The sequence below is a fragment of the Pelophylax lessonae genome (genome assembly GCF_965119305.1).
Source record: "Pelophylax lessonae genome assembly, chromosome: 1".
NCBI lineage: Eukaryota > Metazoa > Chordata > Amphibia > Anura > Ranidae > Pelophylax > Pelophylax lessonae.
This window is the reverse complement of record NC_138768.1, coordinates 479,363,691-479,391,022: the sequence shown is the minus strand read 5'-3', so window position 1 is coordinate 479,391,022 and position 27,332 is coordinate 479,363,691. Positions and strand designations below refer to the sequence as shown.

Here is a 27,332-nt window from a genome sequence, read left to right as displayed (position 1 = left end):
ATGTTTAAACCACCTCACGAGGTCAGAGCTTTCGTGGTGGCTCCTGTCACCAGCTCTGAACCAGGGCAAGTCCTTTCTGCCTCTGTTGTGGGCAGTGATCACCACAGATGGCAGCCTGACGGGCTGGGATGGAGTGCTGGACACGGTGTGCCCGGGGCACATGGCCGGCGGAGGAATTCCGCTTACCGATAAATGTCCTGGTGCTCGGGGCGATCCAAGTCTGCCTGCTCCATTGGATGACTCGGTTACAAGGTCGCACGGTTTGTGTTCACGGCTGTGGCTTACATCAATCACCAAGGGGGCACCAAGAGTGCCCGGGCGGCCACAGAAGTGGCCGAGATCCTGTCTTGGGCCGAGGCGCACGTTCCAGCTATCTCTGCTGTTCACATTCCTGGAGTGGAGAACTGGCAGGGGGACTGAGTCGTCAGTCCTTGGATCAGGGGGAATGGTCCCTGCATCCAGACCTGTTTCGCCTCCTGTGTGCCCGGTGGGGACTACGGACATGGATCTGTTTGCATCCCGTCTCAACACAAAGGTGGGAAGGTTCGTTGCCAAGGCCCAAGATCCTCTGGTGGATGCCACGGATGTGCTGGTGGTGCCCTGGTACTGGTATCAGCTGTTTTCTGCCTTCCCTCCGATTCAACTGTTATCCAGGTTCCTTCGCAGGTTGGTGTTGGAACGGTGGGAAGGTTCGTTGCCAAGGTCCAAGATCCTCTGGCGGATGTGCTGGTGGTGCCCTGGCACTGGTATTGGCTGTTTTCTGCCTTCCCTCCGATTCAACTGTTATCCAGGTTCCTCCGCAGGTTGGCATTGGAACGGGTGTAGGTAATTCTGGTAGCTCCAGACTGGCCTCGTCAGTCTTGGTACGCGGACTTCGTACAGTTGTTCGTCGAGCCTCCCTGGCGACTGCCTCTGAGAGAAGATCTACTGTCTTGAAGCCGATCTTCCATCCTGCTTTCCGGTCTCTGGCTTTAACGGCGTGGCTGTTGAAAGCCAGGTGTTGAGAGACAGGGGTCTCTCTGATGCTGTCATTCCTGCCTTGCTGAGGGCTCGGAAGGCTACCTCCAGGAAGATTTACCATTGTACTTGGAAGGCGTACGTTCCCTGGCTCCATTGCCTCCATGGACCTGAATTTGGTCTTGTCCGTTTTGCAACGGCCTCCCTTTGAGAACATCAGAGAAATAGCTCTGCCGGTATTGTCCCAAAAAGTGGCCTTTCTGGTGGCTATCACCTCTGCTCGCAGAGGGTCTGGAATGGCGGCTCTGTCTTGCCGTTCGCCTTATCTGGTTGTCCATAGGGCTAAAGTGGTCCTGCAACCTAGTCTTTTATTCCTGAGGTGGTGTCGGATTTCCACCTCAACGAGGATATTGTGTTGCCTAAGCTTTGTGCGAAGCCCAAGCATCCCAAGCAATTTTCTTTCTTTGGGTGTGGTCCGGGCGATAAGGGTTACCTGTCTGCCACAGAATCTTTCAGGAAGTCTGATTCCCTGTTTGTCCTTCCTGAGGGACCTCAGAAGGGTTCATCTGCGTCCACTGCAACCATTTCCAAATGGATCAGACAGACTGTAGTTCAGGTCTATTCACTGAAGGGTCAGGTGCCTCCTTTCCCTTTGAGGGCACTTTCTACTAGAGTTGTGAGTGCCTCTTGGGCTTTTCGCCTTCAGGCTTCTGTGGCTCAGGCGTGCAAAGTGGCGACCCGGTCGTCTGTCCCCACTTTAACAAAATTCTACAAGCTTGACGTCATGACATCCTCGGATGCTTCCTTTGGCCGCAAAAGTTTTGAGAGCTGCAGGTTGTTAAAGAGACATGTTTTTTTCTCTTCGTGGGTTGAATTTTGTTCTGGGGTTAGCTCCTGTTGAGCTTCTGTTGCCCTGTTGGCTCAGTTTTCTCTGGCCTTGTTGACACGTTGCTATTCTTTGGTTGCGTCTTTTCCCACCCCTCACACCTGCACTGCTTTGGGACATCCCAATAGGGGAGAACATATGGAAGGGCTGAGACTTTCAGAGGACGTAAGAGAAAATAGAATTTTTGTAAGAACTTACCATAAAATTATTTTCTCTGAGTCCTCTGACAGTTGCAGCCCCCGCCCCTCTATTTTGGAGTTGGTTGTCTTCCTGTACTGCTTGCTACGAAACTGAATAGCAGCACTGTGTGGCTGAGGGTAATGTCGAGAGGGACAGCCCCTAAAGGTGTGTCTTTGTTTAACCCTTTATCAAGTTTTCACTACCTAGACTGCTCCTGCAGAGGGCGTCATTACCCAACAAGTGAAGAACATATGGAAGGGCTGCGACTGTCAGAGGACTCAGAGAAAATAATTTTACGATAATTTCTTACAAAAATTATATTTTTTTCTTTTACTCGAAAATTACTTTGAACCCTCAAACATTCTATATATTTTTTTTAAAGCAGAGGCCCTACAGAACAAAGTGGTGGGTGTTACATTTTTTTTTTTGTCACACGGTATTTGCGCAGAGATTTGCAAAATGCAATTTTTAGGGAAAAAATCCCCACTTTTTTAAAATTTAATGCACAAGTACACTATATATTGCCCAATTGTTTGGTAAAATATAAAAGAGGATCTTCTGCCAAGTACATAGATACCAAACATGACATGCTTTAAAATTGCGCCTTTACAGTTTACCACTTTAGATTTACAGAGGAGGTCTACTGCAAGAATTACTGCCCTCAATCTGATGTTCGCGGCGATACCTCACATGCATGGTGCAATTGCTGTTTACATATGACACCAGACCGATGCTTGCGTCTCCTTTGCGTGCAAACGCGGGGGGACAGGGGTGCTTGAATTTTTTTTTTTTTTTGGTTATGATCTATTTTGCCTTTTTATTTTATTTTGAAACATTCCCTTTAATTTATATAATTTTTATTGTTATCATGGGGAATTTAAATATCCCCTATGATAGCAAGTAGTAACAGGTACTCTTTTTAAAAAAATAAATAAAAAAATGGGGTCTATTCGAATCTAGATCTCTCGCCCTTAAAGCATCTAACCTTAAAGCATCTAACCACACCAAGATTGGTGTGATAAGATGCTTTCCCAATTTCCCAATGGCGCTGTTTATATCTGGTGAAATCGAAGTCATGAAATGCTCGTAGCTTCCGGCATCTTAGGCCATAAAAATGATTGGAGCCAGTCTGGTCTCCAATAAGCTCTATGGTCAGCTGACGGAGCCACCGGCTGCACTCTCGGGTTACCCGGTGGGACAGGAGAGCCCGGAAACGCAGTGAAAGGCGGCGGGAGTCCCCTCCCACTGCTTGTAACAGCAGTCTAGTGGCTAATTATCTGCTAGGATTGCTTTTACATGAAAGCCAACCGCTGGCTGTAAAAAACTATACCAGAAGGTGTGTGGTATGCCCACCATTAGACCTCCCAGCATCCACCCACTTCTGATGGGCATCTCTAAAGACTTCTTCTGGGGCATCATACTTCTGATGATCTCTTCCTGGAATTTTATGAAGGATCCACTTCTTCCTGATGCATTGTATAGCACAGAAGCGTTCAGCAGAGCCAATTGAAAAAGGTATACAGACACTTTTGTACCAGCGTCTGGCCTTAAAGAGGAAGTAAACCCTCCTCTACAACTTGTACCTATTGGTAAGCCTATGATAAGGCTTACCTATAGGTACTGTAAATATCTCCTAAACATGTACCGTTTAGGAGATATTTACCTTACATGCCGCCAGTGACGTCACTGGCGCATGCGCTTTGAAGGAACGGCCGATCGTGCCGTTCCTTCAGAGCCCCGTGCCATGACTGTCGGCTCCCGCGCGCGTGCACGGGAGTGACGTCACCGCAGCTCCGGCCAATCAGATGGCCGGATGCCGCGATCCCGGAAGACGGGCGACTAGACATGTCGCCCGTCATAGAGGTGAGTGAGCGGCACGGCGGGGGCTCGTTCTAAGGTAAGTATTGCATAATGAGCTAGTATGCGATGCATACTAGCTCATTATGTCTTTCTCTTGCAGGGTGTAAAAAAACAAAAAAAAACAAACGAGTTTACAACCTCTTTAAGGGCAGATAGGTACGGCACCATTATCTGGTCGTTTAAGTCCACCCCTCCCATGTTAAGGTTGTATTCGTGGACACAGAGGGGCTTCTCAGCAACACCAAATGATTGTAATAAACCAATGCCCTAACCAATAGGAGAGTAGATAAATGATAAAGAGAACTGTGCAATGAAGTTAAAAAGCAGCCAATTTTTGCAGTGTCACCACTTGCAATATAAATGTCAAAAATATATATATAGCAATATATATGTAAAATCGGCGCTAAAATCACACAGGTAACAATAAATATGAAATAAGATAACAGTGGATAAAATTCAGTGCAAATAAGTAAATGGATAAAGCCTAAATTGCACAAATATAAAAGGATAAAATTAAAGTGACTAGTGCTTTAAAGAATTTCAAAAAACAAGCGAATGGGAAAGTGCTTAATTAAATAATTACGTGAAAAACATTCATATAAGGTGATTATTTAAATATAAATAGAAGTGGACTGATTAAATCCTGTGATAAATACTGTGATAATCCAAGATGGTGATATCAGGACAAAGCAATCGCACTGTCACCAATGTGAAAAACTCCCAAAGCAGAGAACCCAACACTAGGTGCAATGGCCGCTCACCTCAGATAAAGCAAATACAAGCGTTTCAGCATATGTATAAGAATCCTCTGTCACATTCCACTGGCAACACTGGCTCCACTAGTAATGGCTATGCACTGCTCCACTCATGCAAAAGTAAAATACAGGCTCCATTACCCTTGATAAAGTCACGTGATTTTAGCGCAGATTTTACATATAGATTGCTATATTTTTTTTTTTGAAATCTCAACAACACCAGTCGCCGTTGCAATTTGGACTGTGGACTGTCTGCGTGAATGGAGGACAGAGCGAAAACATTCCGTGTTTCCCTCCACTTCACTACAAGCAGTTTATCAGACTTTAAGCAGGCTCTCTCCCCCGTCTAAGTCAGTCATCTACAAGTCGTTGGGGGAAGCCCCGGCGTTATGGTCGCACGGTGCCACATGCGCCAATTGCAAAATCAAAAAGGTGTCTAAAAAGTGGTATGCTTGTATAGAAGTCGTCTATGTATAAATGGTACCCCTTTCCGAATAAGGGTGACACAAAGTCCCAAACAATCTTGCCACTGCTCCCCATGTAGTCTGGGCAGTTGGGGGGCTCCAAACTGCTATATTTTCCCTCGTAAATCTGGAAACTACATGTTGCCCTGTTGCAGAGCTTCTTCATCTTGATCCCATATCCGGCACGCTTGCTGGGGAGAACTGTTTGAAAGCAAGGCAGCCAGAAAATGTAATCAGGGACTCATCAATGCAGAGAGCTTGTTGGGGCATATACAAGGCTGCAAATTTCTGGTTGACGCCTTCCAAGGGGAAACGCGTCGGCTAGGAGAGCCACGCTGTTACTACTCGCGGTCCGCGCTGCAGGCGGCTGTGAACATCGGGACTTTACAGGCGAATAGCAGTCTACATTGTTGTAAGTGTTCTACCTTTTTGTCTAATAAATTAATTTTGGGTAATGCACTATCGGCTGCTATTTTCTCTTGTATGAACCCACTGCCTTAACTCATGGGGAGGTCTCCAAGGATTAGTGTACGTACACCCATGAGAGCGTCCTGAGATCACTAGTGTGTATACATATACCCTCTATTTTATCCACTTTTGCTGCTCCGTGAGGATATGGATTGAGAAATACTTGTGGCAAGTTATTTTGACCATTTGGTAAGAGACTCATTCAGCTATTCACTCACGAGGTGGCACACTGAGTTGTGGTGGCGATATTGCAGTTTTGGGCATCTGTATCCCATATTGGATTTTGTTTATATGCTAAGCTGCCACTTATTATTCGGTAAGAAGCCATTGCACCTGATGTGGGGAGACATGTTACATTTCACCTGATGCTTCATTCCTGAGTTTTACGCACCAGTTCATCACCATTCTGAAAACACGTTCAATTGTGGATTTTATCTATTTTTGTGTATTTTTGCACAATATATTTTGTTAGAGATGCAATACAGTCACGTTTGTTATTTCACGTTTGTTATTTCACATTTGTTATTGTTAAGATTTTTGTCTTTTTATATTTGTACAAGCGCACTAGAATACTTTTTTCCTTTTATTCATATACACACTTTTTTGCTATGGGGCAGGAAGTGAAGGTAAATCTAACAAAATCCATCATTCTAGTCAAAATTCCCTTCAGACCAGGGTTCACGGTGGACTAGCAGCTCATCCCTAATAAGGCTTTAGGTACACATAGGCTATTATGACTGCTGGCCGCAGGGAAAACACAAAACGTGGTCAAAATATTCCTATCCTGAATGCGATTCTTCCGCGAGGGAGGTTGAACCTCCCCTAACTGCAGCAACTCCTAAACGATCCTAAAAGCCTACGTGTACATGGACATAGATGATTTTTTGGAGTTGAGTTTAAGAGCTATAGTGTACATGAGGCATAAGGCATTGCTGTTCTAAGTTTCATCTTAACCGGTTGCCAACCGCCGCAAGTACATATACTGTGGCGGTCAGCCCCGGCCAGGCAAAGTGACGTCTCGGTACATCACTAGCCTGGGAGCCAATAGCGGGCGGGCGCGTGCCGCCGGAGGCGCGCTCCCGCCTCGGCTCGTTCACAGACACTTCCGAGCGTGTGACCGGCGGACCCGATGTCCGCCAGTCACTCGCGATCAGGGGCGGGCTGGGCCGGGGGGCAGAGTGGCAATTTCCCCCCAGGCCGCTCTGATTCCCTGTTAAATTAGCCGCTGTGAAGGCAGCTCAGGACTGGGCATGTGCAGTACCGGAGCTGACCGAGTGCTACTGCTCGGGCGGCTCTGGCGGGGGTTAAAGAGAGTGTAGAAGCAGTGAAAGAATGCCTCTATTCTCCACTGCAGCTGAGAGCCAGCGATGTGTCCTGTGACAGCCTCAGGGATGTTAGCTGTACCTGTCACACAGGGCTGAGAGTGTTGTGTTCCATTCTTATGGAGCACAGCCCTCCCCCCTCCTCTGCACAAATGGGAGAACCGATCTGCTCTGCCTCCTCCCGCCCCTCTCTTCCTGTGCCCGCCCACATATTCTCTTCACATCACACGGGCAGTCTTGAGTGTGGGCGGGTAAATTTAAAGTTGTCTAGTGAGAAGTGCAGTCCTTTTCTAATCCTGCATATGCATCCTTTTAGATGAGTTTGTTAGGCAGCCTGCACCTTCTTTACCTGATGACTATGAGAGTTGTTTTCCTGGCTTTGAGTGGTGTTTCAGTCTAGTACCCACTACCCAGCTCACAGAACTGTTCTGTTGGCCATAGGAACCAGTCAGACTTTCCTGCTCCTCTTAAGCCCCATGTCAAATGAGTGTTTCTGCTACGGATGACAAATCCTAAGACAAACCACTGATAGAAGTGCTCCTTTGCTGGGTCTAAATGCTGTAGAAGTTCACTCACTTGGAAGCAAAGAGCGACATTTCACTGATCCAGTGAGGGAGCCACTCCATAGGAAAAGGTAAGTGGTTTGTTACTGGTGAGTTTTAGAGGATTGCTGGTCTGACATGGCCTTCATTCTCCTGGACTTATACAATGGACACTCTGATTACTATGGGACATGTGCTGTTTTTTCCTTTTCACTTTTATGTATGAAGCCCAGTTTGGATGTACGGTTGTCACTGTATGTCCTTTAAAACCACTTCTGGACCGGAAGGATTTCCCCCCTTAATGACCAGGGCCATTTTTTTGCGATTCTGCACTGCGTGACTTTAACTGACAATTGCGCAGTTGTGCGACGATGTACCCAAATAAAATTGACGTCCTTTTTTTCCCCACAGAGCTTTCTTTTGGTGGCATTTGATCACCTCTGCAATTTTTACTTTTTTGCACTATAAACAAAAGAGCGACAATTCTGAAAAAAAAAAACATTTTTCACTTTTTGCTATATAACATTCACAATAATAAAAATAAATTAAAAATCTAACTTTTTCATAATTTTAGGCCAATATGTATTCTGCTACATATTTTTGGTAAAAAATAAATCCCAATAAACGTATTTTGATTGGTTTGCGCAAAAGTTATGTCTACAAACTAGGGAAAAGATTTAGGTCATGTTTATTTATTTTTTACTAGTATTGGCAGCGATCTGCGATTTTTTTGCAGGACTGCGACATTGCGGCGGACAGATTGGACCCCTAACTGACACTTTTGGGGGGACCAGTGACATTACTACAGTAATCAGTGCTAAAAATATGCACTGTCACTGTAATAATGACACTAGCAGGGATGGGGTTAACCCAGGGGCGATCAAAGGGTTAAATGTGAGCCTAGAGGATGTTTTCTAACTGAGGGGGAGGGGCTTGTGAAACCAACACAGAGACCTGTGTTCCTAAATAGGAGGATCACAAGAGTTCTGCATTGATTCCAGAGAACAACGGTCTGCTGTGTTTACTACAGCAGGCCGCCGTTCTCTCTTCACGGGGAGCGATCGCGGGTGCCCGGCGCGCACCCACTCGCTAGCGGGGAAGCCGATCCAAGGGGCCGGTGTCCACGATTGCCGCTAGGCACCTGCTCCCTGTGAAGACAGGATGGCAGTCTGCTGTTGTAAACACAGCAGACCGTTGTTCTCTGGAATCAATGCAGAGCTCTTGTGATCCTCCTATTTAGGAACACAGTTCTCTGTGTTGATTTCACAAGCCCATCCCCCCACAGTTAGAAATCACCCTTAGGCTCACATTTAACCCTCTGATTGCCCCTGTCCGCCGCAATGTCGCAGCCCCACTAAAAATCGCTGATCACCGCCATTACTAGTAAAATAAATTAAATAAAAATGACAATGAAATATTTCGCCTAGTTTGTAGACGTGATAACTTTTGCGTAAACCAATCAAAATACACCTGTTGGGTTTTTTTTTTTTTTACCAAAAATATGTAGCAGAATACAAATTGGATTAAAATCATGAAAAAACTTACCGTTAGTGTACTGGTAACGGCCTTTCTCTTAATCCTTCCAGGACGGCCTACATATGAGAGATTGTGGCTCCGCCTCACAGGAAACACAACTAATTTGCAGCTGTTAAAAAGGTCCCACCCATCCTTGAGCTTCAGTAATAGAAAAGTACCTTTCCAACCGAACTTTCAAGGGACACAGTTATTCAATAACATACAGCTACACATATATACATATACACATTTTTAACTCACCATCATCTTGGGCGGGAAGTAGGCCGGCCGTCCTGGAAGGATTAAGAGAAAGGCCGTTACCAGTACACGAACGGTAAGTTTTCTCCTTTCACCCTTCCAGGACGGCCTACATATGAGAGGATAATAAAGGAATCCATACTGGCCTACGTTAGGGCGGGATCACTGCCTGTAAAACCTGCCAAAGGCAAGGTCTTGTTGCCACAGTACTTCCACACGATAGTGTTTTAGGAATGTATCTTGACTGGACCGGATGGATACATGGCGGATCTGCTCCCAGGATGCTCTGGCTTTTTTGGCCCAGGAAGTTGCCATGCCCTTTGTGGAATGTGCCTTTAGCTTTGCGGGTGTGGGGTTACCTGACACCTTATATGACATGCTAATGGCTTGCTTAATCCACCTAGAGAACGAGGGTTTTGATGCTTGCAATCCCTTTCTTGGTCCAGAATGTAGAACCAACCGGTGGCTAGACCTTCTAAACCCCTTGGTTCTTTCCAGATCTGTGAGAAGACACTTCTTACATCCAGACAATGGAATTTCCATTCTTTTGCACAGCTAGGTTTTTCACCCAACAAGGTGACAAGACCATCTCGATTTCTGCAAACAGAAAAAACTACCTTGGGTAGGTACAGTGGGTCTGGTCTAAGAATCACTCTGTCTTAGAGAATTAGCATAAAGGGTTCCTTTAGGGACGAATTTTTGTAAATCTCCCACTCTTCTGGCTGTGGTAATTGCCGACAGCAAGTTAACTTATTTGCCCAAAATATTCAGGGTAACCTTCTCTAAAGGTACCGAGGGTTCACTAGCTAATGTCTCTAGTACTTGCGTTAAGTTCCAAACTGAAACATTAGCTCTATTGATCGGGGTCGTTCATCCCTGAACGAACCAATCTTTTTAATTAAAAAAGGCTCTTTATCCAGACTTTTCTCTAGGAAAACAAGTGCCGCTACCTGTACACTAGGGGTGTTAACTGCCACCCCCTTATCTACCCCATCCTGTAAAATTTCCAGGATAATGGGGATTGAGGCAGAGGAATTTTTCTTCTGACTCTGCCAAGTACAGAATGTTTTCCAGATTTTGGAATAAATTTTCTACTTGAAAGGAGGGTATCAATGACTCTGTCTGAACAACCTTTCTTCTTCAGGATTTGGCGCTCACTACCCAGGCTGTTAACTGAAAAACCTGTGGCCTGGGGTGAATAAGAGGCCTTTGTATTAACAGATCTGGAACCTCTGTTAGTTTCCAAGGAGCTGTCACTGATGGGGATATCAGTCGCGAACCACGTTCTCTTTGGCCCCCCAAGGGGCAATCACTATGAGACGCAGTTGCAGCCATCCACTGAGTCTCTGTATGATTCGTGGAATCAGATTTTGAGGAGGAAAGGCATATGCTCGCCTAGCGTGCCTGTGCTAGGGTATCCAAGCCTACCATATCCTTTTGTTATGTCCAGGCCTGGTTTACTTTTTTGCTCTGTCAAGTGGCAAACATATCCACTTCCGGTTGACCAAACATTTGGACTAGAAATTGAAATATTCTGGGATTCAGTTTCCATTCTGTCCGTTTGATGGAATGACGACTGCGGAACTCCACTTCCCAGTTGTCCTTCCCTTTTATGTGCGCTGCCAATAGAGAAATTATTCTCTTTTCTGCTACGCTCAGTGTCTCCTGAGCTAATTTTAATAGGGTCTTTGAGCTGGCACCCCCTTGATGATTCATGTAAGCTACTGTTGTAGCATTGTTTGAATAGATTTGGACTTTTTTTCCTAAAATGTCCTTTCCGAAAGCTTTTATGGCCTTTTCCACCACTTTTAGCTCTCTGTAGTTGGGTGAGGCCTGACTTATCTGTATATCCCAGGTACGCTGGGTATGAGCCCCCTCCAGGTGAGCTCCCCCCCCTTTTGGAACTTGCGTCCATGGTGACTTTTTAAGGGTTGTTCTTGACCCCAGGGTCGGCCTTCCCCTAGGTTTTGGGGAACTGTCCACCATCTTAATGATGATATTATTTGAGGGGAGAGCGTGATTTATTTTGTCTAGGGACTTCTGTCTCTTGTTCCAAGAGAGCAGGTGGAAATATTGAAGGTCTCGAGAGTGTAGTTGGGCCACTCCACAGCTGGGATACAAGCTGTCATTAGACCCAACATCCTCATGATCTGTCCCCTGAAACACCGAGGATGAAAACAGACATTTCCCACCGCCGAGACCACTTTTCCTTTCCCTTTGGGAAAAACAGTTTCTTTACTCTGAAATCTATCTTATACCCCAGGCAGACTTGAACCTGAGCCGGTTCTATTGAGGATTTCTCCACATTTATCAGCCACCCTGCCGGCTGTAGGACTGACATCACTTTTTGTGTGTCTGCCTGTTTTGCTGATCTTGAAAAGGTCAACTTATAGCCCAGATAAGTGATCAATAGTAGGCCCTGAAGATGACGCTGTCCTATTAGCAGTCCTTTCCACTGCGAATCTTAGGAATGCTTGGAGTTCCAGATGAATTGGAACATGCATGTAGGCGTCTCTTCAATCCAGAGTAGTCATAAAAAAACGTCTCTTAACCGATCTTTTTTCGACTACCTGAATATTCTCCATTGAGAATCTTTTGTAGATCATGTACTTGTTTAGCTTTCTGGGATATACAACACGACGGCATCTACTTGTGGGTTTGTACCACAATGCGTGAGAGTCAAAAGTCTTTGAAGACCTGATTTCACGGTACAGGGGTATTTACCCTCTGCTCCATCCACTCTTGAATCCCCTTTAACAGGGTTTCTTCTTTGAGGGATATGATACAGTTATCTCTGCCATTGGCTGAGAAGAAAAACTTCAGTCTGTATCCTCTCTGAATGATCTGGAGGACATAGGGGCTGGTTGAGATGTTTTTCCATTGCAGGAAAAACTTTAGGATAACCTGTCCCCCCACCTTGTGCCTATTCTGGGAGTTCCGAAGGAATATCTCCCTTTTTCTCTTTCCCTGAGGATCTAGATAAACATCCTCCAGGCCTTGATCACACAAAAAGGATCCTTTGCCAGACCAGGCACAAAGTTTTAACTTGGAAGAGACATCTCCTTCATAAGCTTTGCACACACTGCTCTCCTAGCAGCATTCATGAGAGCCGCTGTTCTTGCAGAGGCTATAACTGACTGAACAGCTGAGTCTGTTAAGTACGACATCATACCCCCCAACTATAGACAGGGAACTTTAAGATGTCTTGTGAGCTTTTAATTACTGAGATAAACTTAGTAAGCTCCTGAATTCCAAATTTTTTTGGCCAGATAGTAAGCAGGTATCTGCTATAGCTGTAACCACATTATAAGAATTAGCAATTCATGCCTTCTTTTGTCCTTATTGTGACCAGCACTCAAAAGATCTCAGACCCTGAATACTTCGTACGTGGGAAGTTGTTTAGGGGAGATTACTTCCACTTTAAGTGGGGATGGTTAACTTGCAGCTACAGCTGATCAAGATAATGAATCAGAGGACCTGTGCAAGATATCACCACACCCCAGTCAGTCTAAAGCTGAAACACACTATCCAACTTTTGTTGGTAGATTTCCTTCAGATTTACCTTTTCAATGTAGTGCAAGGGCCTGCCATTGCATACAAATTGAAAGTGTTTAGATCTGCTCCCATATCATATGGTTTTGGCGAGTCTAACAGAAAGAGTCTTCCGAAAATCTTATAGTGTGTATGGCCCATTAGTGAGTAGAGAATTTTACCAGGGAATCTATTCATGAAAAATGATATATTTCAGTGATTGTGAATAGAAATAACTCTGGACTGGGTGTCCCCAAGTCCTTGTACATTCTAGGCTGGTGTAGGGATCCTTTGAGTGGTGTACACTGCTTTAAGGAGTCCTTTCCATACAGGGTGTTTAGCCTGGTTGGGTCTTGGCTCATGACCTCGCAATCTTTATTTACGAGCATAGCCCACTACACCACAGTTTCCAGGAAAAAGAGATTTTTGTCCTTTTTTGGAACTTTTTTCTCTTTAAATCTGTTACCGCCCGGGCCCTCCTTACTTAGTTAAGGACCTGGGCTGGCTAGTATCTTTCCTTGGATCTCGTTCATCCCTTGTTTGCAGAGGAGATGGCTTGAGATTCTGAAAAGAGGAAGGAGGGTCCTGCTCTAGAGAACATACATTCCTGAGCAGACAGACTATCTTAATCTGTGATCACATGCGTTAAGCTCTGATGAGTAGCAGCTGTAGTCCACAAGGACTGGATTAGGCAACCCTCCTGCACTGATTTAAGAAAAAATTAAAACAGATACTCTAAGCCAATTTATCAACACATGTATGGCTCAAAGGGTTTGTGTGCAAGGCTTAAACAGACTACCCCACAGTACCGCACTTCCAGCATGTTCATGCTATTAAAGTAGAGGAGGGTCTGACAGAGGCTTCTGGGCCGAGGAATGACCTGCAACAATAAAGAGAGAAACAAAGTGATTAACTCGCTCTCTTATTTAACATATGTGCTACTCCCAGACACAGATAGTTAACAGGGCTGTCAGTAAGGGAACAATTAAAAGGCTTGCTGATCCTAGACCGTAGGCAGCAGTAGGCCCCATTATCCGGTAAATTCACTTACCCGGTCTCATGTCCCTGCAGTCACCTGTGTATCGACTTATACCCCTAAGGGATGCGTTGTGCTTTGGTCTCTTTTTGGGGCAATTAACAGCCCCTTCGTAGCCGGAGATTCTGCCATGAACGTCACATGGACCCCGCGTCTCCTCCATGCTGCGCTCTCTTCCGGGTATCGCTGTCCGGTTTTCACAGCGAGGCTTGAGGCGCGCTCCTTGGTGGGAAATTCAAAGTCCTTACCACCTTAGAGGAGCAAATGGAGGAGACTTTTCCTGCAGAGACAACAGGACTTCAGGTATAGAGGGACCTTCACTGTAAGGTAAACCGCACTACCTGGCATGTTGGCGACCTGAAAGTTCCTGTTTCCAGGATGCAGATGGGGAGGAACCTGCCATTAGGCCGACCGTAGAGGCCTTCCAGGGGTACCTCTCAGACAGTCCTTTGCCTTCAGGTCAGTAAAAAAACAAACGTTCCGATGTGAGGTTGGAAACGCAACTGAACTGAAGCTCAAGGATGGGTGGGACCTTTTTAACAGCTGCAAATTAGTTGTGTTTCCTGTGAGGCGGAGCCACAATCTCTCATATGTAGGCCATCCTGGAAGGGTGAAAGGAGAAAATTAGCTTTTTGCATTTTTTTATTTGGGAATGTTATATAGCAGAATGTGAAAAATATTGTTGTTTTTTTTTTTTTTTCAGAATTGTCACTTTTTTTTGTTTATAGCACAAAAAAATCGCACAGGTGATAAAATACCACCAAAAGAAAGCTCTATTTGTGGGGGGGGGGGGGAGACATCCAATTTTATTTGGTTACAGTGTCGCACGACCGCGCAATTGTCCATTAAAATAACGCAGTGCCGAATCCCAAAAAATGGCCTGGTTATTAAGGGGGAAAATCTTCCACTCCAGAAGTGGTTAAAACATTTTTCTAGGTGGCACTGATGTGGAGACACTAATAGGTGGCACTGATAAGCAGTACTGTTGGGCACTAATGCAATGATGGGCTGCACTAATGAGCAGGCACTTAAAGGTAGCACTGATTGGTGTCACTTGATGGGCATTGCTGAGGCTGCACTGTAATGCTGTGCTCTGATTATCTGTACAGGTCTCCACTGCAAGGAGATGCCGCTGATCTGGCTCTTCACATTTACACATGATCCACTGTGATTGGACACAGCCAATCACATGTGTAATGAGCCGCGGCATCGGCTCTTTATCGAGATCGGGGTCATATTGGTCTTGTTTCATAACCACATCAATACCCATTATAAAACCAGATGGGCATGGATGGTGAGCTGATTCGGTGGTTCAACGGGCCACTTGACTAGACTTGCCCCCCAGGCCTAAGGCTGCCAGCCCTCCCCTGCTCGCGATCGTCCGCTGTGAAGGGAGAAAGGCAGGCGGCTAATGTAAACAAAGCCGCCTGTAAGTCTCCCCTGTGTAAAAGCACTGATCTAACGGTCCTGCTATGTAGGACCGTTGATCTGTGCTGTTACACACACAGCCACATCCCTGCACAGTAAGAAGCACGCCCCTAGGGACACACATAGTCACTGCATCTCTAATAAAGTTAACGCCTTCCCTGCCAGTGTCATTTTTACAGTAACAGTGCAAATGTATAGCACTGATTACTGTAGTAACGTCACTGGTACCCCCAAAAGTGTCAAAAATGTCAGTCAAGGGTCCGATCTGTCCGCCGCAATGTCGCAGTCCAGCAAAAAAAAAAAAGACAAAAATCTTTCCCGTAGTTAGTAAATGCAAAAACTTTTGCGCAAACCAATCAAAATACGCTTATTGTGATTTTTTTTACCAAACATAGGTAGCAGAAAACAAATTGGCCAAAAATTTTAAAATATTTTGATTTTTACTTTTTGGGGGGAATTTCATATAAAAAAATGTGAAAAATATTGTTATTTTTGCAAAATTGTCGCTCTTTTTTTGATTATAGCACATGATCAAAAAAATCCCAAAGGTGATCAAATACCACCAAAAGAAAGCTCTGTTTGTGGGAAAAAAAAGGACGTCAAATTCGTTTGGATACAGTGTCGCACGACCGCGTAATTGTCCGTTAAAGTCACGCAGTGCCGAATCGCAAAATACCCCCTGGTCAGAAAGGGGGTAAAATCTTCCGGGGCTTAAGTGGTTAAGGGACTTCGCTTTGTAAACTAGCCTTTTTTTCAACAGAGAAAAATAGAAACTTCCACCTGCTGACTTCATGCAGAAAATAGAATTTTTGTAAAAACTTAACGTAAAATTATTTTCTCCGAGTCCTCTGGCAGACGCAGCCCTTCCAAGTTTCTTCACTATTGGGTAATGGTGCCCTCTACAGGAGCAGGCTAGGTAGTGAAACTTCATCAAAAGACTTTCACTAGACACACCTTTACGGGCTGTCCCTCTCGACATTACCCCCAGACACGCATAGCTACTAATCAGTTTTGTAGCAAGCAGTACAGGAAGACAACCTCCGACAGAGCCCTTCCAAGTTTCTTCACTATTGGGATGTCCCAAAGCAGTGCAGGTGTGAGGGGTGGGAAGAGACGCAACCAAAAAGCACGGCAAAAAGTCAACCAGGCCAGAAAAAACTCAGCCAACAGAGCAACAGAAAATCAACAGGAGCTAACCCCAGAACAAAAAATTCACCCCAAAAAGAGACAAATATGTCCCTTCAACAGACCGCAGCGTGTAAAACTTTGCGGCCAAAGGAAGCATCCGAGGATGCCATTATGTCAATCTTGTAGAATTTTGTAAAAAGTGCGCACCGATGACTAGGTCGCTGCTTTGCACACCTGAGCCACACAAGCCTGATGGCGAAAAGCCCAAGAGTAGAAGACAATCCGTGCTTAGGATAAGGGAAGAATATCAAAGTGATGGCTGCAGCCTACCTCCTGACTATAATCCAGCAGATATATAGTAAAATATGAGATGATAGGGGGAGAGGTAAATGGGGCTGCCTATTATAGATATAAATAACAGATATAGTGTAGGTGAGGGATTCAGCCCGGCAATAGGTATAATCACAGTATAAAAAATCAGGCACTATATAATAAACCCACAGTGGGAAATGACTTGGTAATCAACACTAGATATCAAGAAAATATACACATCATAAAAATATAAATATAATATCCAACATTAGTGAAAAATAGAATCTGTATAAAGTGACTGTATGCCAAGTGCTGGTGAGGTGGTGGTGAAGATCACCACAAAAAAAAAAAGAAGAAAAAAAAAGACAATAATCTCAAACTCACTAAGGTGCTTCAGTGACCGTGCAGAAGAAATATCAAAATAGGCAAAAGGGCCCCCCCTTTGTGTGGGGTAAACTTAAACCAAGTGAACAAATATAAAGTGCTGAATAAGAATCAATTAACCAATAGGTGATTAATTGTTGCAGAAGGTTGGTGCGATTATCCCAAAATCGCATCAGCAAAATTGCAGAAAAGTGATAAAGCAATACAAGTTGCACATAAAAGGTGCTATAAAGTGACAGCGACTAGTAAATAGGTCGAAAATGGGCATGAAATATAAAGGTAGATTTGAGGTGCTAAATGAAAAAAAAAAAAATTATATATATAAAATTTTTATATTATATATATATATATATATATATATATATATATATATATATATATATAAACCATTCCACAGGCAACTAAATGTTGCAAAAAATGAATAATGAATGCGTATTGCAAAAATTAAATGCGATTTGCAATCCAAAATCGCATAAATGCAGGAAAGGCAATAGATTTGAGTCGCACAAACAAAAGTGCTCAAAATAAAGTAACCAGTTTGCACACAAATTGGAATGCAATTCTTGCATGCAGTAATGTCCTAAAGTAGTCCAAATTGCACATAAAAAGTGCTCTAGTGCAAAGGTAAAACAGTGTAACTCCGTGTTGTATCACAGCCAAAAGGTGACTTTAGTGCAGGTAATCAAAACTTTCCAAGTGTGGCCGGTGTGGTGGGTCAACGGTGCTCCCCCCACTCCCAGAACCGCACTTACCAGAAATAGCCCAAGAGGCACTCATGGCTCTAGTAGAATGTGCCCTCACAGGGAAAGGAGAAACCTGACCCTTTAGTGAATAGGCCTGAACAAAAAACAAGTCTGTCTGATCCATTTGGAAATGGTTGCAGTGGATGCAGCCAAACCCTTCCGAGGTCCCTCAGGAAGGCCAAACAGAGAATCAGACTTCCTAAGAGATTCCGTGGCTGACAGGTAAACCCTGATCACCCGAATGCAAAGCAAATTCCTTGGGATGCTTGGGCTTCGCACAAAGCGAAGGCAAAACATTAGCTTCATTAAGGTGGAAAGCAGACAATACCTTAGGGAGAAAAGACTGGTTGGGTAGTAGAACAACCTTATCCCTATTAACAACAAGATAAGGCAAGCAGCAGGACAGAGCCGCCAATTTCGACACTCTGCGAGCAGAGGTGACAGCCACCAGAAAAGCAACCTTCTGGTACAACACAGGCAGAGATATTTCTCTGATATTTTCAAAAGGAGGCCGTTGCAAAACGGACAAAACCAAATTCAGGTCCCACGGAGGCAAAGGAGCCCTCCGTGGAGGAGCCAGATGACGCACCCCATGAATAAAAAGTGAGAATCAGGGAAATAGTCGCCAAGAGACGCTGGAAGAAAATGGCCAAGGCTGACACCTGACCTTTAATAGTGCCCAGCGCCAAAACGCAGTTCCACACCTTCCTGTAAGAAGGCCAAGACCCCCGCCACCGAAGAGGAGCGAGGATGCAACCCTTGCGACTCACACAAGGCAATGTACGCCTTCCTGATACAATGGTAAATCTGCCTGGAGGTAGCCTTCCAAGCTCTCTGTCTCTCAACACCTGGCTTTTAACAGCTAAGCCGTTAAAGCCAGAGAGCGTAAAGCAGGATAGAAGATCGTTCCTTGAGACAGCAGATCTGCTCTCAGAGGTGGAAAGAACCTGTCTGAACTCAATCTTGTACCCTGAATGAATCAGTTCATCAACCCATTTGTCCTGAATTAGAGATGTCCAGTGTTCCTGAAAGTAACGCAGACAGCCCCCACCCCTGAAACGGGTGAGGGCGTCCCTTCATGCGGAAGAAGACTGAGCCGCAGCACAGGACTGACCGGCCTTGGGCTTACCAGACCAGGACTCTATTTCCACCAGAGGCCTTGAAAAAGATTTCCCTTTTTCCTGCGCCTCTGAGGCAGGAAAGGGCCCCCGGTGAGCCTTGAAGTACCCTGCAGCGCGTGTGGTGCTTTGCCTTTTGCAGATTGGGGCAGGAGGGTACTCCTACCCCCCTGTGAGACCCTTGACAATCTCATCCAAGGATTCCCCAAAAAGGCATCCCCCGATATAGGGGATCTCAAAAACAGACTTCTTAGAGGCATGGTCCGCCAACCAGCTCTTTAGCTAAACCATGCGGCGGAGGGCAATCCCCACCGCAGACAACCGTGTGACCAGGGGAGCGTCGTCTAGGGCCGCGACACACAGATACACCATAAGCTGGGCCATTTGGTCTGTGAGCCTGATGAAAGTCAGGGGAACTGACTCCGCCAGCAAGTTGCGCTTAAGCACCTTGATCCATGCCGTAACCGTCTGAGAAACCAGCACGGAAGCAAACACAAGCTTGAGGAGCGAGCCCGCCACCAAGTACATGTGGCGGGAAAGTGACTCCGCGCGCCTGTCCATTGGGTCTTTAAACACTGGGGAGTCCTCCACGGGTACCACCGTGGATTTATTCAACATAGAAACAGTGTGGTCCACCATAGGTGACACCGTCCAGCGATTGGAAACCGGGTCCGCAGGGGATAACGGCGCTGAAAATGCTTGGGCACCGCCAGCACATGCTTAACGTGAAGCCACTGTTCGTTCACGATATCGTGAAACTCCTCAGGGAAGAGGAAAACCTGACCCGACTTCTGGGCTTTGCGGGAGCCGAAGACAACCCGCTTACCTGACTGGGTGGGCTCATCATCAATGTTCAAAGTCTCCCTGATGGAGCGAACAAGTGCTTCAACCAAAGTGCGTTCCCGTGCAGCAGCGGAGGAGGACTCATCCTTCTCACCGTCTGAGTGTGAGGACTGAGATCCCTCACGGAGGGCGTTGTCAGTGGCAACCATATCAAGCTCTGAATCAGAAGACTGAGAGGGCACCGGCTGTTTTTGAATATGAACTTGTGACATGACAAGATCAACTTTGGATCTTGGACAAAGTTTCAATGGCTGCAGATAGAGACGCTAGGGAAGGTGATCCGGATGCACATACAAGATCAGTGGGGAAATTTTCACCCTGGGACTCCATTTTGGCAGAGATATAAAAAAAGGAGCGCTGGCCCTTTAAAATCGGCGATTGCGGTCCACACCGCAGTCTCGCGCTGCTGCTGGAATCCCCCTTAATAGAATCTGCTAACTGAATAGTGTGTCTGAGGGAATGCCCCCAAAAGACTAAAAAAAACCACAGTGTCAGAGAGAAAGACAAACCGCTTCTCCACGCTTCTTCTGCAGCTAAAAGATGGCTTAAGGAAGTGACCAAACATCACTAGAGGTCAAAGTGTGTCAAAAGAAAGTATAGGGAAGCACAGGGAAAATGGCTGCCGCCCTCACAATGCGGCTTGCACACATCCAAGATGGCTCCGGAAAACAGCGCCAAAGGCAAATAAAATGGCTGCTGCCCTTAATCTGATGCAGCCAGGCTGCCCTCATCCAAAATGGCGGCCGAAGCCACCACGGGAATCCACTAAAGGAAGCCCCCCAGGACAAGGTAGTAGCCCCACGCGCAATGGGTGCTGCTAGAGCACCCCCATAAGGAGTAGGGAGGCAGGACTGCAGCTCTGACATCCCCAGGAGTGGGCCCACATCACCCCCCCCCCCCCCAGAGGACTGTCCCAGGGACAAGGGGGGTAGCATCAATCACCATACCATGGACCGCGGGCTCCGCTCCGATACAGCTCGCCCTGAGTGGGGGTGCTGTCAGCCAAAAGGGGATGCTGCAACACAGGGCGTTCCAGGGATGATGTGTCCCGGCGAAGAAAAAATCTCCGCAGGCTCATCCCCATCCGTCAGGGCACCGTCGTGGCGAGGCCTGGGCGGACTACAACCTGCGCATGCTCGTAGGCCAGGCTGGGGTACCATAAGGATCTAGTTTATCCAGTTCAAAACCCAGCATGGCTGTCACTTGTAGTTCACCAGGAGGATCCCCCTGACTAGCTAGCGTTAGTGAGTGAGAAATTAAAAGAAAATATTTTTTCAAAGAAAAATAAAAACTGAGACCGGAGTACCAGCAGGGTATCCTAGGTCCTACTCCTGAGCTAGGTAGCAAGAAACTGATTAGTAGCTCTGTGTGTCTGGGGGTAATGTCGAGAAGGACAGCCCCTAAAGGTGTGTCTAGTGAAAGTTTGTGGATGAAGTTTCACTACCTAGCCTGCTCCTGCAGAGGGCGCCATTACCCAATAGTGAAGAAACTTGGAAGGGCTGCGTCTGTCAGAGGACGTAAGAGAAATAAAAAAAATCCTTATATGCAATATTTAATATATCTAGGTCTGCTTAAAAAAAAACGGAATTTTTGTAAAATCTTACCTGTAAAATTCCTTTCTCTGAGTCCTCCGACAGTCGCCGCCTCTTCATATTCGTCACATATGGGGTATTAGACTTTGCTCCGAAGGAGTAGCTAGGCAACAGAATATGTTAACATTAAAGCTTTTAACATATCCCACCCTCAAGGGGTGGTCCCCTCAGTCAATACCCTCCTACTTCCTGCAACCATATCTCAGTTTCAGTGGAATAGCAGTAGAGTATACAACCAAACCCCAAAAGAGGGGCGGGGGCGGCGACTGTCGGAGGACTCAGAGAAAGGAATTTTACAGGTAAGATTTTACAAAAATTCCGCATCCTTCAAATCATGGAGGCCATGAATTCCCCCGGAACCAGGGCAGCCACCACCAACCGCAGGGATTCCATGCGGAACTTGCGAACCCGCACAGAGCGGTTCAGAGCCTTCAAGTCCAGAATTGGACAAACCTTGCCCTCCTTTCTGGGCACGGTGAACAGATTGGAATAAAACCCCCGAAATCTGTCCCGATGAGGCACCGGAACTACCACTCCCTGAGCCCGCAGGTCCCGCACCGCCAGGTGCAGGTCCCGTAAACGCTCTGGAGACAGTTGAAGATTTGAGGGAAAAAATCTGCTCTCCGGCCGAGAGAGAAACTCGATCTTGTAACCAGATCGAACGATCTCCTGAACCCATCTGTCCCGCACGCGGGCCAACCAGGGCTGAAGAAAACCGAGCAAGCGTCCCCCCACCCCAAAACTGGGTGAGGGCGCCCCTTCAGGCCGCACTGTTATGGGCTGCGGATCCGGATTGACCGGACTTCTGTTTTCCAGACCAGGGCTTCTTCTGAGAGCCTTGACCTTTGAACGGTTTGCCCTTGTAGTGCGACCGAAAGGCACGAAAGGACCCCTGAGGGGGCCGAAAATTAGCATGCTTCTTCCCAGAAGCCCCCTTAGCCTTGGGGAAATGGGGCAAGAGAGTGCTCTTACCTTCGGTGATCCCCTTAATCAACACATCCAAGGACTCCCCAAAAAGGCGAGACCCATCATTAAGGCAGATTGGCTAAGGTCTTACGTGAAGACTGGTTCACCGACCAACATTTCAACCAAACCAGGCGGCGAGACAACACCGCCACGCTGTGCACACGTGCAGCCAACGGGACTAGGTCCAAGTCCGCATCACACAGATACATGACACCCTGGTGGATTTGATCCACCATATCCAGGGTCGCCGGCGAGGCCGAATCGGCCACTAGGACGCGCCTAAGCATCTGCGTCCAACTTGCGACCGCCTGGGCCGCCATGAGAGAGGCAAACAGAGCCTTAAGCATAGAACCCGTAACAGAATAAGTATGACGGGCAAGAGACTCCAATCTCCTATCCGTGGCATCACGGAACACAGGGGAATCCTCTGCAGGAATCGCAGTGGATTTGTTTAAAACCGCAATTGCGTGATCCACTGGGGGTGGTACACACCACCTTTCATCAGTGGAAGGCGAGAAAGGATAACGCAGCTTGAACCTACTTGGTACAGCAAAAGGTTTGCGCAGATTGCGCCATTGTTCCTTAACAGCGCGCTGAAAATCATCATTGCAGGGAAAAACCTGCGGCGTCCTGCGTTTTCTCTGCGTCCCATAAGCCGCCAAGGCAGCGGGGGGACACACTTCATCCTGCAAACGCAGCGTTTGTTTTATGGAAGCAATCAATTCATCCATGATTGCAAGCTCTTCAGGCGAGCCAAGGGGAGAATTATCAACCCCTTCAACTTCAGCCTCCACCTCGGACCCCACTAGATCCAGGGAGGAGCGGGACCCCGATAAGGAGGCCCCCGCCATAACAGCCCCATCACCTTCACCCTCAGAATCAGAGGAAAGAGAAACTCTGGGTCTTTTAGTAGATTGAGCAGCCACCAGCATCTGCACCTGAGCAGCAAGGCCAGCCACAATAGTGGCTAAATCCCCCCCTGGGGGGGAAACAGCGGTCCCCTGGCTTTCCACCAAGGCGGTAGGAAATTTGCCCTCCTGAGAATCCATTGCCCCTATTACAAATGCCGGATAATAAAGGGTTAACTGCCCCTTTAACAAGCGCGGCGAGCGCAGCCCACCGCACCACACACAAGCACAATGAGACCCCCACAGGGACAATAAAACTGACACAGGCAATGGATAAGAAGGATATAACCTGAGGAGACCCTCGCCGCTGCTGCTGCCTCGATCGGTGTTCCTGGAGAAGAGGAAGTGATGCCGCCATGGCGCTCTATGAAAGCCTATGGGAGGCTACAAGAAAATGGCCGCCATGCATGTAGAACATACGGCCGGAGCGAGTGTAGGCAAAATGGCGCCATTTGGCGCCGAAACCGCCGCTCCACAGTACAGTAATGGACACATGTCATTATAAAAAAAAACATGTCAGATCGCCGCAGCGATCGCTGTATAGTGCCCAAACATGCCCAAAAACATGCCCCACAGCACACAGCTTCTCACACTGACAAGGCTGACACACACAGTGTCACACAGCTCCCCCCCCCCCCCTTGCAGCCCACAGCATGCAGCCGAGTGATAGGGAGACAAACAGTGTGAACAGAGGCAGGTTACACAGTCCCAGACTGACACCCCCCCAGACAGACAGGTCCCCACATAGATACACTTACCTCACAATGGCGTGGGGGACCCGCACAGGCGAACAAGCCGCTGCACATGAGGCAGGGAGAGTCGCATACAAGACGCACAGAATGGGGGTTAAGAAACCGCACAGCGTCCAGTGAGGTAGCCACCTCACCAATCATCCCTGCACCGAACAGGGATGGGTCGTTCACTGTGCCAGGAGCGTTACCTGGCTGAACGCTCGATGGCAGGCTGGGAAGCCACTGACCCACGACCTGCGACCAGGGGGATCAGCCCGAGACCCAGCCCGCATGATCCTCTTCATCCGAAGAACTAACTAACGCTGACAAAAAGAACAGCTAAGTAAAGGTAGAGAGAAAACTCAAACAAAAAATCAAAAAAGAAGAAAGAAAGAGTCTGGGGCACAAAGCCCCAGCACAGAGAGAGCCAGCCACTCCTAACAAGCTAGACATTGAAACTGAGATATGGTTGCAGGAAGTAGGAGGGTATTGACTGAGGGGACCACCCCTTGAGGGTGGGATATGTTAAAAGCTTTAATGTTAACATATTCTGTTGCCTAGCTACTCCTTCGGAGCAAAGTCTAATACCCCATATGTGACGAATATGAAGAGGCGGCGACTGTCGGAGGACGTAAAAGAAATAGGATTTTTATACTTACCGCAAAATCCATTTCTCGGAGTTCATTGACGGACACAGCGTACCATATTCACAACCATAGGGTTATTTCGCCCTCTACAGGAGTAGAACACTAGGCAGAAAAAAATATATCCCCCTCTCTGCTACAGGCCTTCAGTTTAGAAACAAGCAGTGTCAGAAGTATTAAAACTCTGAGTCAACCAGCTCCTTCTCGTGCGCAGCTACTGGAGACGAGGAACCATCCTCACTATCAGATAGATCAGAGAGTGCGGCTACAGGCCCCGCAGAGTGGTTCATGTCTGCGGCAACAGAGCCAGATTCAGAATCGGATAAGATGAGGCAGGGGAGGGAGGGGGGCGCTATTTACTAGTCTTATGTGCAAGTGCCACCTCTACCCAGAAAACACAAAAAAAAATAATAAATCTGAAGGGGCTGCCAACTGAGGCACCGCAAAGGGGGTGCCGACTGAGGGCCCACGAAGGGGCCACAGACTGAAGCCCGCAGAAAGGGGACACCCTCTGACGACCCTCCAAGGAGGCCTGCATAGGAGGTCTCAAAAAGAGCCCCTTTAAGGGGGCTGCCCACCGTGATGTGGATAGTCCCGCAGGCAGGATACCCCTATGGCCTTGCAACGCTGGGAAGAGCGGGTGGAATGAAACCTATTCCATTGCCAAAATGGAAATTTGGCCCCAACTGACTGAGGGAAACCAACCAGATCAGTCACCCTTCACTTGAGCGTGGGCCTGTTTAATGCAAAATGCCTTCAAGAAGAAAAACGAGAAAAGCACCCTATGTGTTTAAAGGAGTTGTAAAGTCAGAAGGCTTTTTATCTTAATTCATTCTGTGCATTAAGATAAAAAACCTTCAGGGTGTAGTAGCCTGACAAGTACCCCCTAAAACTTACCTGAACCCCTTCTCTCTCCAGCGATTTCCATGAGTCCCTTCGGCCGTACCTGACTCTCTCTCTCTCCTGATTGGTCGAGACACAACCGAGGCGCTATTGGATCCCATGGCTGTCAATCAAAGTCAGCCAATCAGGAGAGAGAGGGGCAGGGCCGAATGGCAGCTCTGTGTCAGAATGGGCACACGGAGCTGCAGCTCGGCTCGGGTGCCCCCATAGTAAGCTACTTGCCGTAGGGGCACTCGATGGGAGGGAGGGGCCAGAAGCAGCAACGAGGGACCCGAGAAGAGGAGGGTAAGTAGAACATTTTTTTTTTTTTTTTAAAAACAGACTTTACATTCACTTTAAGCTAAATTTGTAACAAAAAAAAAATGGAATGTGGTGTACACACATTAAGACTTAAATAGGAGTGACAACCGTTACCCTTTTTGGGGATTACAAAAATTCCATGTACAATTTATTGAAAGACACAGCGAGGACTGGTAGATTTCAAACAACTGGGATGCTCCAAAGCAGAGAGCAGAAGGACAGGCAAACAAGAACCACATAGTGCATTGACAACATAACACCGCCACGGCCAAAACTGGCATCCAATGAGGCAAAAATATCAACCTTCTACAATTTTGTAAAGGTAAGCACTGAAAACTAAGTGGTGGCTTTGCAAAATTGAGATAGATATTGAAGCTTGGTCCAAAAAAAGCACAGGGCACACCACTCTAGTGTAGGGTTTATCAACCAGGGTTCCCGACCCCGGGGTTGCTAAGGCGTTCTTTGAGCAATAGGCAATTTCTGCCTCCTAGGCAAGTTCCCACTGATACCACTGATCTTTTAAGCTATCTTTAAGGGGGTAATTTTTCCCCAATGACAAGTGTAAGGAGCAATGTTCCCACTGGCCACCACATTAATGTATTATGTGTTGTAGATATAGTGATTTTTAGCAGGGGTTCCCTGAAACCAGAACATTTTTACAAGGGTTCCTTTCTGTTAAAAAGTGTGAGAAAAGTTGCTCTAGGGGAACGAGTGAAAAATCAGTAATTGAATATGGGGCCTGCATACCCCGTACAATAAATCTGGAAATCGTCACCAAGGAGTAGGTAGACCCTGATGAGGGCTGTCTGGGAAAGCAAAAAAGGAGTATGTTCTACAGAATAAATACCCCAGACTGCCACTAGATATTGCATCTCCTTGCGATGAACCAGTGTTTGGGGAAGAGAGATGACAACACAATATCTTCAAATTATATGAAAGGCAGATATAACCTTGGGAAGTAAATGGGGCCCCACTGCCCTGACCCTGTGCAAACCAAAAAAGGATATTTACAACATTAGGGCTGCAAACAGAGAAAGTTTGCAAAAGATTCTCAAACAGAGCCCTTCTGTTTAAGACCAAAAGTACCAAGTTCAAGTTTCATGCATCTCTGAAGGCCAAACCATCAGAACACTATGCATCACACCTTGAAGAAAAAAAGAAAAAAAAAAAAAAAAAGTATGCACCAGAGAATGGGAAGCCAGCAGGCATTGAAACATGATGGCTAAGGCCAATATTTGATCTTTTCATTTTGCAAAGGTCTAGACCCTGATCCACTCCACCCTGTAGAAAAGGCAGGATCCTTGGCACCGAATAAACTCAAGAATAGACCAACAAGGACTCACATCAAGCGAAAAAAGGTATAATGAAGTAGCCTACCGTGTCTGAGAATCGTCTAAATCACAGACCCTGACAAGCCCTGTCCATCACAAGCCCCCCAGCATCCAGGCTGTTCAAATCAGCAGGGGGCTTTGGACAGAAAAACTGCAGGAAGGTGTAGGAGACCAGAAGGCCGCCATATCAAGGCTTGCTGGGCCAATTTAGAGCCACCAGAATTATT

The 27,332-nt window shown here is 46.7% G+C and overlaps 2 protein-coding genes across 5 annotated transcripts in view; one reads left to right on the top strand and one right to left on the bottom strand.

The window, feature by feature from the left end:
• Positions 1-27,332, top strand: part of LOC309544955 (uncharacterized protein) — a gene marked incomplete at its 5' end in the record, with an annotated part of 957,880 nt that overhangs the window by 753,142 nt on the left and 177,406 nt on the right. The window lies entirely within an intron of this gene.
• SIRT6 (sirtuin 6) overlaps positions 1-27,332 on the bottom strand; it is a 131,015-nt gene that overhangs the window by 5,819 nt on the left and 97,864 nt on the right. The window lies entirely within an intron of this gene.